This window comes from Lontra canadensis, unplaced genomic scaffold (assembly GCF_010015895.1).
Source record: "Lontra canadensis isolate GAN:19392208 unplaced genomic scaffold, GSC_riverotter_1.0 scaffold35, whole genome shotgun sequence".
NCBI classification, from domain to species: Eukaryota; Metazoa; Chordata; class Mammalia; order Carnivora; family Mustelidae; genus Lontra; species Lontra canadensis.
The window spans coordinates 4,708,194-4,719,227 of NW_022631029.1; the positions used below are offsets into that span (position 1 = coordinate 4,708,194).

General features: G+C 45.9%; 1 long non-coding RNA gene across 1 annotated transcript; it reads right to left on the reverse strand.

Annotated features, from left to right (window-relative positions):
- Positions 1-7,619: 7,619 nt before the first annotated feature.
- LOC116874097 lies at positions 7,620-8,750 on the reverse strand. Its single transcript, XR_004383927.1, has 3 exons — positions 8,723-8,750; positions 8,410-8,518; positions 7,620-7,818 (listed from the first exon to the last, which is right to left on the reverse strand). It is a non-coding gene; the product is annotated as an uncharacterized LOC116874097 (long non-coding RNA).
- Positions 8,751-11,034: the final 2,284 nt, after the last annotated feature.

Consider the following 11,034-nt stretch of genomic DNA (forward strand, 5'->3'; position numbering starts at 1 on the left):
TCATTAATGCCCTTGGATTCCCTCCCCATAGGGTTAGTTGGTTGGTATCTTCACAAGGAAACAGGAGCTCAAAGAAGTTAAAAGACTGGTCAAAGACAACAGAGCTTTGTAAGTGATAAAGCAGGAACCCAGATTTAGTTCTGTCCAACTTCAAACTCTGACATTCAACCACTGTATTTTTCTTTTCCTTTCAATTTTTCTACTTGGCTCTGATGCAATCACAAGCTATTATTTCTGAGAGATCCTTATTATCAGAGGCAACTCTGTTTCTCTCTTCCTCTCTCCGTTAGCCGGAAATGTGCTTCCAAATCTGACAGCTCTAGCCGCATTGCCTTCTTATGACTTAGCTCCCCTGTCGTTGAGCTGGCCCCATGCTGGGAGTTTCACACCATCCTCTAACAACCCCAGAAGGTGGGTAATGTAATCCTCCTCTTAAAAACCAGAAAAGAGACTCTGAGAGCTGTTGATTGAATAGTCTGGCTGGTCAGTTAAGGTCATGCTAGCTGTTGGAACAATCCTAACAATGAAATACAGGCTCAGATATGGTAGGGACTAATTCTTCACTCATCACAAGTCTAAAGCAAATGTTCCTGATGGACAGGTGTTTCTCCCCAAATGGTGAAGGAAGACCAGGAGGCTGGCACATCCAGGGACAGGGACAGGAAAGTCAACTGGACCAGGGATGGGGATGGGGTGGAAGGGATGTGCAGGACCTCATCATCCCCAGCAGGAGAGTCTTTACTCCAAAAGCAGTGGGTCCCAGAGTCAAGTGGTGTGTTTAAGCAGAGGAGGGACACAGAGACGAGGGTGGGTGGAGGGTGCGTAGGTTCCCTCTGGCTGCTGAGTGGGGAGCTGAGCTAGAGGGGGAGGAGGGGAAGGAGGGCACAGAAGCAACACTTCACACTTGCATCCCACTGTCAGAGCTCTCTTTCTGCCATTTGTTTTCCCACAAGTTTTTAAAAATGTGATGTTATTTAAATTCAATTCATTAACATATAGTGTATTATTAGTTTCAGAGGTAGAGGTCAGTGATTCATCAGTTGCATGTAACCACAGTGCTCATTACATCACATGCCCTCCTTAATGCCCATTGCCCAGTTACCCTAGCCCTCAACCCACTGCCCCTCCAGCAACCCTCATTTTCTTTCATAGAGTTAAGAGTCTCTTATGGTATGTCTTCCTCTCTGATTTTGTCTTATTTTATTTTTCCCTCCTTTCCCCTATGATCCTCTGTTTTGATTCTTAAATTCCACATATGAGTGAAATCATATGATAATTGTCTTTCTCTGATTGACTTATTTCACTTAGCATAATACCCTCTAGTTCTAGCTACATCATTGCAAATGGTAAGATTTCATTTTTTTGATGGCTGAGTAATATTTCATTGTGTGTGTGTACACACACACATATATTACACCACATCTTCTTTATCCATTCATCTGTCAATGGACATCTGGGCTCTTTCCATAGTTTGGCTATTGTGGACATTGGGGTGCAATTCCCTTCCAGTGACTAGGTTTGTATAATTTGGGTAAAGACCTAGTAGTACAATTTCTGGGCTGAAGGGTAGCTCTATTTTTCACTTTTTGTGGAACTTCCACTGTTTTCCAGAGTGGCTGCACCAGCTTACATTCCCACCAACAGTGTAGGAGGGTTCTCCTTTCTCCACATCCTCACCAACATCTGTCATTTCCTGATTTGTTAATTTTAGCCATGAAAACTGTGGTTTTCATTTGTATTTCCCTGATTCCAAGTGATGTTGAGCATTTTTTTCATTGTCTTTTGGCCATTTGTATATCTTCTTTGGAGAAATGTCCATGTCTTCTGCCTGTTTCTTGACTGGATTTTTTGGTTTTGGGGTATTGAGTTTGTTAAGTTCTTTATAAAGTTTGGATACTAGCCGTTTATCTGGTAAGATATTTGCAAATATCTTCTCCCATTCTGTAATTTGTCTTTTGGTTTTGTCAGCTGTTTCCTTTGCTGTGCAAAAGCTTTTTATCTTAATGAAATCCCAATAGCTCACTTTTGCTTTTGTTTCCCTCGCCTTTGGAGACATGTCTAGCAAGAAGTTGATGTGGCCAAGGTGAGAGGTTGCTGCCTATCTTCTCCTCTAGGATTTTGATGGATTCCTGTCTCACATTAAGTTTTTCAGCCATTTTGAGTCTATTTTCATGTGCAGCATAAGGAAATGGTCCAGTTTCATTTTTCTGCATGTGGCTGTCCAATTTTCCCGACACCATTTGTTGAAGAGAATGTCTTTTTTCCATTGGATATTCTTTGTTGAGATTAGTTGACCAGAGATTTAAGGGTCCATTTCTGGGTTCTCTATTCTGTTCTGTTGATCAATGTATCTGTGTTTGTGCCACTCCTATACTGTCTTGATGACTACAGCTTTGTAATAGAGCTTGAAGTCCAGAATTGTGATGCCACCAGCCTTAGGTTTTCTTTTTCAATGTTCCTCTGGCTATTTAGGATCTTTCTGGTTCCACATACATTCTAGGATTATTTGTTACAGCTCTGTGAAAAAAAGTTGATAGTATTTTGATGGGGATTGCATTGAATATGTAGATAGTTCTGGTAGCATAGACATTTTAACAATATTTATTCTTCCAATCCATGAGCATGAAAAGTTTTTCCATTTCTTTGTGTCTTCCTCAATTTCTTTCATAAGTATTCTTATTCTGTAGTTTTTAAAATACAGATCCTTTACTTCTTTGGTTGGGTTTATTCCTAGGTATCTTGTGGATTTTTGTGTAATTGTAAATGGGTTCAACTCCTTAATTTCTCTTTCTTCTGTCTCATTGTCAGTGTATAGAAATGCAACTGATTTCTGTGTATTGATTTTATATCCTGTCACTTTGCTGACTTCCTGTATGACTTTTAGCAATTTTAGGGTGGAATGTTTTGGGTTTTCCACATAGAGTATCAGGTCATCTGCAAAGAGTAAGAGTTGGACATCTTTGCCAGTTCTGATGCCTTTTATTTCTTTTTGTCATCTGATTGCTGAGGCTAGGACTTCTAGTACTATGTTGAACAACAATGGTGAGAGTGGACATCCCTGTCATGTTTCTGACCTTAGGGGAAAAGCTTTCATGTTTTCCCCCTTGAGCATGATATTCACTATGGGCTTTTCTTTTATGACTTTTATGATATTGAGGTATGTTCCCTCTATGCCTACATTGTGGAGACTTTTAATCAAGAAATGATGCTATATTTTGTCAAATGCTTTTTCTGTATCAATTGAGAGAATCTGTGTTTCTTGCTCTTTTTTTATTATTATTGTGATGTATCACATTGATTGATTTGTGGATGTTGAACCAAACTTGCAGCCCAGGAATAAATTCCACTTGGTTGTGGTGAATAATCCTTTTAATGTACTGTTGGATCCTATTGGCTAATATCTTGGTGAGAGTTTCAGCATCCATGTTCATCAGGGATATTGGTCTGTAATTCTCCTTTTTGGCAAGGTCTTTGTCAGGTTTTGGGATCAAGGTAATGCTGGGCTAGTAGAATGAGTTTGGAAGTTTTCCTTCCATTTCTAAGTTTTGAAACAACTTCAGAAGAATAGGTATTAATTCTTCTTTAAATGTTTGGTAGAATTCCCCTGGGAAGTCATCTGGTTCTGGACTCTTGTTTGTTGGAAGATTTTTTATTACTGCTTCAATTTTTTTGTTGGTTATGGGTCTGCTCACGTGTTTTATTTCTTACTGTTTCAGTTTTGGTAGTTTTTATGTTTTTAGGGTTTCTAGGAATGCATCCATTTTTTCCTGATTGCCCAATTTGTTGGCATACGGTTGCTCATAATATGTCTTTCTAACTGTCTGTATTTCTTTGGTGTTGGTTGTGATTTCTCCTCTTTCATTTTTTCCCACAATTTTCGAGTTACTTGGGCAAATTCTTCCACGTTTACTAATCAAGTTCTAGTGCTTGATCTGGAAACTGCAGGTCCTTCTAACTGCTGGTGAAAAAAATTCTCATCAAGATAAAAAATAAATATTTCCTCTTTCCTTGTAGAGAAGTGGATACTATCCCACATCTTAATACTGTCTTTGCAAAAGGTGTATCTGACAAGGTCTTCTCTAAGACGCCTAGATTTTGGACATGGCTGCATTGCAGGTATAGCTATGACCTATGAACTCCAAGATATCTCTGGTTTTAACTGTTTGCCCTGGTAATAAGACTTAAAATGCATCCTTCTCACAGTAAGCATTGTGTAATGTACTGACTTGTCAAAACACTATGTTGTACATCTGAAATGAATATATCATTGTACGTCAACTATAGAGAAAACAAACACAAAACAGAAAATAAAATGGCATCTTTATTTTACAAAAATAAGTACTTGCGAGGTTTCTTTCTTAAGCCCTGAGGAGAACATTGATCATTCCCTTCTTATCTCTTTGTAAGAAAAACCTACTCCTTTGTAATTTTTTTTCAAACAGAGTTTGGTGGCTTGGGCTCATTTAAATGAACCCAGGAGACTTGTAGGGAAAGCCTGGTAGGGAGATGCTGCTGGTTGGGGTTGGGGTAGGGGCGATGGGGATGAGAGAGTTGGAAACTGGATGGAACTGAGAAAGATTCTGGAGATTGAATTGAAAAGACTTGGGGGAAAGTCTGCACCGAGCATGGGAAGTGAGCAGGGAGTCCTTAAGCCTTAAGTCTTAAGTCTCTCAGCCTTCTTGCTTAAACAGGAAAAGAAGCCAGAGAGTAGAATGTCCCTTGAAGTCTGTTTATTCACAATTACTGGCTTTAAGAGGTCCTTTGTGCAAAATTACTCTCCTCAGAATGAAAATGTGAAGGTCATTGACTATACCTGATCAGAGTTGGAGGAAATGGGGGTGGCATGGCGGGGGTGTGTGACGCGGGTTCTAGGTGACTCAGAATGTGGATTTTCCTCCACAGACATCTCAGATGATGGATGGGACATGAACAGGAACAGAGCTCTATGCTGGAGTCCCCAAAGAGGTGGCAGTCTTGCTGGAGCTCTGCTCAGCTGTGTCCTCTGGCTGCTGAGAGCCTGGGGGTTTAGGGGAAGGCATATTTTACATACTGTGGAGACTGTGACACTGGATTGTTCTGAGAGAAATAAGGACAGGGCTGAATGGCTAGGAGAAATATGCTGGGACTTGAATTCTGTGTGATGGTAAGCATACAAATAGCTATGACCAAGCCATATATAAAAACAGAACTCTGACCCACAACGTACAACCACTAGTTCAGGAAGCAAACCCGCAACTCCTGTAGCAATCCTTACCAAATGACTGGGTTGTCATCCATGGCTGGATGTAACTGCCAGCTTCCCTCCTGTGTGTCCCCCTTCCAGTTTAGGACCAATAGGAGAAGGCCAAATATGCTTCCCTAACCAATCACAGAGGATGCCCCCACTTCTAGCTCCCCCATGTCCACACCTCTAGTTGGGGCACCCCTGGATCCTTCTCTTTCTTGCTAGAAAGCTTCCCACTCCCCTGCTTGCCTGTGAATCTCTGCCAAAGGCAAGCGGTGGTGGCTGGCTCCCTTCCTACCGAAAACTCTGGAAAAATAGCCTTTGCTTGTTCTCATGTGGGTGGTCTTCCTTTCCTTCTGCACCTGTCTCCTTCTGAGACCTCATCCAAGCTGTCTTGCTAGGGACCTGGGGAAGGGGAAGGCAGACTCTGAACCTGAGTGCTCCATTTTTCTCAGTGTTTGGGCAGAAGGTGATTCTTCCTCAGGGCTGATGCTGGCAACATCTGGTCAGTTAGTGCAACATTGTCCCAGGGCAGCGCAGAAGTATGATTGAGTAGGGAGGAGGGCTATCTGCTGGCACAGATTTTCCAAGAAATTGCTGTTACAAGGTCCTAAAATCATTTATCTTCTTTACAGAAAGGAAAGCCCACCAAGTTCGGAGCTGTAGAAGTGACCCGCATGGTGTATTCTCCTTTCCAGACAATTGGTACAGAGTATGCACAATATTTTCTGGCATTGGGTCTGAATCCTGGCTTTATCACTCTCCATTCTTGTGACCTTGGGCAAGCTGCTTCACTCCCCAGGGTTTGAAAGTCCCCATGTGTTTAGTTCGTGGACATTTCCATGCTTCTGCCTATGGTAGCACCAGGGTTCTGCCCAAACTCTTGAGGCCTGAGCTTGAAACCTGGTTATCATCCCTCCCACAGCATTCTGTTGGACAAAGCAAGTCATGGCCGAGCCCAGATGGAAGAAGAGATTGATTCCATGACTTGATGGAATGAATGGCAAAATAATGGAAAACTACCGTTGATGCCAAGGCAGGAAAATGCTACGGATCTTCTCTAAACCCCAGAGAGCTGGTTTTTTGCGGGGGGCAAGGAGAGACCTGAGGGACCATGATTGTGAGTGTCCAAAGCCTCTCTGTAACCAGGTCCCTCCCTTAGCTGTTGAGCACCTACAATGGGCAGCTGCCAGTAGATGCCTCCCAAAGAGGAGGGACAGCGGGAGAGTTTCCCCCAGCTGAGAGAGGGGGAGTATTTTATCATTGATGTTCCTTATAATCATGGGCACATGATGTTTTTTTTTTTAAAAAGCAGACCAGTCTTGGTGTTCAGTCAGTCTTGGTCTTCTTTTTCACTTCTCTACGGACTGTTGCTCCCTTATTGCCAACTCCCAGGGCAGACCACTCTCACTGGCCCCTACTCGTGCTGCTGTCAGAGTTAGACCCCACATCCATGGGCAGGATCCCACCTGGGGAGTGGATTGTGAGGAAGGGGAAGACCTTTTCCCCCACATTGCAGAGAGGTTTCACATGGTCCACTGGTCCACTCATTACAGCGGTACTGGCGCATTCTAAAGCCCAGTTAGACGTCACCTGCGAAAGGGATACATAGTACTGTCCCTGTTTCATGGATGGGGGACCAGAAGGCCAGAGAAGCCCAGAGACTTGCCCAAAGTCACGCAGCTAGGAAGGACCCTGGAGGCTTGACTATGGATGTAGTAGATTGATTGATTTTTAAAGATTTTATTTATTTATTTGAAAGAGAGAGACACAGCGAGAGAGGGAACACAAGCAGGGGTAGTGGCAGAGGGAGAAGCAGACTCCCCGCTAAGCAGGGAGCCCAATGCGGGGCTCGATCCCTAGGACCCTAGGATCATGATCTGAGCAGAAGGCACGAGCCACCCAGAATGACTGAGCCACCCAGGTGCCCCAGTGGAATTATAGAAACAAGAGGTTTTCTGTGGAGCATTTGAGGAGAAGGGAGCCCCCATCAATTTGGATTTTTGGAGAGGACCCATGGTGCCAGTTTGTCATGGTGGGAAACCGAATATGTTTAACCTCCAGCTCTGGGGAGAGAAGTCCTGGGTTGTAGTGCTTGCTAATTGCTCTGGTGTAATCATTCCCAACACGATGTCATCAAAGAGAGTCTGGAAGAGATGCACTCAGTGGGCTCTTGGGAGCCAGCAGAAGGGGCTCCCACAACGTGGCTGGGGGCATCAATGAAGAAGCGGGGGCCAGACGCACCATGGGAGTAAAGTGATGCTGCTGGCTGCCCCGTGGTCTCTTTGATGGGCTCTGCCATCCTTATGGCGCTTGGTCATGCATTTTCTGAAAGATTTGGTCCATCTGCAGCTAAGGAACACCGGCTGTAGGTGGTGGGGGTGGGGGAGGGAGTTGAGTTCTGCTTTTCTACTCTCAGGGGGGAAAGCATCCAAGAGCTTCACAAGAGTGGGATTTGCAAAATAACTGGTCTCAGTGGTTGAAGAGGCTCTGTGGGCCCGATGGATGATCTAGAGGAGAACGAGGGCGGCCTGCCTTTAGGACGGGGGGGGGAGAAGACGCTGGGAAGGCAGTGAGGGACCTCCCACCTGAGCCTGGCTTCGCAGCTGGGAGACAAAGCAGAAGCAAGGAGGAAAATTTACGATCAACAGATCTTTGCAGAACAATGGCAGCCAGATTAGTAAGTAGGAAGATATTCTAATTTCAACATGCATGTAAATTCTGTGCTTTGTGATTTTTATTTGGAATTACATATAGGGAAGAGGCATGACAGATGTCTCTTCCTGTCCAGGGCACTAAAGGGACTTATCCAGTCCCATCCCACTGCCTCCTGACCCACATCTGCCTTCTCCAGCCAGCACTTCACTCAAACACAGCCACTAATTGAACCTCATTCTTGCAGTAGGGTGGAGGGAGCTGTTTCTTCCCCCTGGATTAGAAGAAGCCCAGCCATCTCTCTCTGAGGGCATCCTCAGTAACAAAAGAGACCAAGTTGAGGCAGAACACACCTCACGAGGGCCACACACACACACCATCTCTGCAGAGAACATCCACGGACAGAGAGAACCAGAGAGACACCAAGCACCCGGCCGGCCCCCAGTCACGGGAGACCATCCTTGCTCCTGATCGTCTTCCCAGCGCCACGACCCAAGCACCCAGGAAAGGGTATTTGAAATTGTCATTACCATTCTCCGGTAGCATCTTACATACCTCAGGGCAAGGACAGTGGCATTCACTCAGGCAACGTATGGTCCCGCAGGCGCATAAGAAGGTGGGTCCTTCTTGTGATGTGCTCTGTGGAGGACAGACAGGGCTGGACCGGAGGGAAGAAGAGAGGCCAGAGGGATGGAGCAGAAAAGAACAAAGAGCAAGGTGTAAGAGTGAGGATGGGGGGCACCTCCCACTCCAGGCCCTTTCTCCCAGAATCCCACAGCCCCATCTCAGCATGAGGAAAAAGACATCCGACAATCCCAGCCCACGGGGCTCTCTTCCAAACACCTGCTCAGTAATCCTCCAAACTACCGAGATCATCAAAATCGAGGAAAGACGGAGGAACTGTCGTGAATCAGAGGAGCCTGTGGAGAAATGACAACTGAATGTAATGTGGCATCCAGGAGGCGGTCTCGGGACAGAAAAAGGACATCAGGGGAAAACTAACGAAAACAGAATAGCGAGTGAGGTTTCACGTACCAATTAATTTCTTAGTTTTGACAAATGTACCATGGTAACAGATGAGAGCATAGCGGACGCGGGGTGTGGCGTCTATGGGAGCTCTCACTACTATCTTTGAACTTCCCTGTGAATCTAAAATGACTCTCAAATTAGAAGGCTATTTAAAAGGGAACGAGGAAAAGAGACGTTGCTTCCTACTGGGGCACTTGGGGACAGTTTTGTGGACATGGTGTCATCTGAGACGTTGAACAGCATGCAGGCTTAGGTGGGATGGGGCTTACAGTGGGTAGAAGAGCCAGAGAAGAGACTCTGAGAGACAGAGGAGGGGACCTGGCTGTCACCGGGGCGCTGTTTGTCTCCCTGGAGCAGCGGTGATCCCTCTCCCTGCTCTGGTGAAAAATAAGTATGTTGTTCCCCCCAGAAACCTGCACACCGATGTTTATAGCAGCTCTGTTCATAATTGCTAAAACCTGAAAGCAACCAAGATGTCCTTCAGGAGGTGAATGGATAAATAAATGGTGGTCCGTCCAGACAATGGAAGAGTATTCAGTGCTACAAGAACATGAGCTAGCAGGCTATGAAACAACAAGGAGGAAACGCAAATGCATTTTACTAAGTGAAAGCAGCCAATCTGGAAAGGCTGCACTCTGCGTGAGCCCAACTACGTGACATTCAGCAAAAGGCAAAACTATGGAGACAGATCAGTGGTTGCCTGGGGTCGGGGGAGGAGGGGTGCGTAGGCAGAGCATGGGATTTTTTTAGGGCAGTGACATTTCTCTGTATGAGACTGGAATGATGGATACATGTCATTTCAGCTCGGTCCGAACCCATAGTAAGTCTAACACCTAGAGCGAGCCCTACTGTAAACTGTGGACTTTGAGGGGTGGCGACGTGTCTCTCTGGGTTCATCGGTCCTGATGAGTCTAGCCTTCTGGTGGGGAGTGTTGACAAGGACGCTGGGCATGGAGGTGGAGGGGAGCGGGCAAATGGGAAATCTCTGTACCTCCCTTTTAATTTCATGTTGAACCTAAGACTGTTCTAGAAACCAAGTGTTTAAAAAAAAGGGGGGGGTACGCCTGGGTGGCTCAGTCTGTTAAGCATCTGCCTTCAGCTTAGGTCATGTTCCCAGGGTCCTGGGACGGAGTCCTGCATTTTGCTCCCTGCTCAGCTGGGACCCTGCTTGTCCCTCTGCCTCTGCTCTTCCCCCGGCTTGTACGCTCGCTTGCTCTCTCTCTCTCTTGCTGACAAATAAATAAAATCTTTAAAAAAAAAAAAAAGGCAACCAGAATAGAAAACAAAAAACCAAGTGTGCTGGGAGTGAGCAGGTGTCCAGACGAGCCCTCTCCGCTGCAGGTTCAGCTGCTGAGCTCCCTTTGAAGACGCCCAGCCCTGGTCTGTCTGGGAGGCTCTGCTGTAACAGAAGTCATTCCAGGGCCCAGGGGAGCACCGAGCCCTTTCGTCACCGGGGCCGCAGGAGCACAGCAGACATCACACACTTACCAGAGTGCTTTGTGTTGGAGAATCCCTGTGAGTGGGCATTTCGCTGACTTTCCCCTGGGACTAAAGCCCCATCCCAGCCCTCCCCACTTTCTCCAAAGTCCTCCCTAATGGGAACATTTTGTTGAATGTAATGTCCACACGCATACCGCTCCCTGTTCATGGCGTTCCTGCCGTTTAGCCTGCCACAGGTCTCCTCCCAGGCCTGGAAGCCATGCTGATGGGCCCCCAGGTGGGCCACTCTCCTTCCATTAAGTCTGAAAGGTCAGCTCTCCCAGGCCCTTTGCTGCCCTAGCAACCCTGTTCCATCCTTACGGTGGCTGCTCTGGAAAAGGGGAAGAAGCTGAGTTGAAAACTCTGATTTTGCCCATTCCATCCTGATTCCCAAATAATTGACCTGGAGACCAAGACGAGCTCCAGCCTACAGAGCTGTCTGTCTTTTGAAGGGAACCAGACAATAGCTAAAGGGACTAATGCTGTTTCTAAGAGTGGACGATGGTGTGTCCTATGAAGAAGCCCAGTTTGGATGGTCCCTGGTGCACATGACAGCTTCGTGATAGGACCCAAATTGGAAGAGGATCCTGTGACCTCCAAACCAATTAAATGTTTTCTCAGGAGCGGGGAACAGCTGCGTGAGGAAA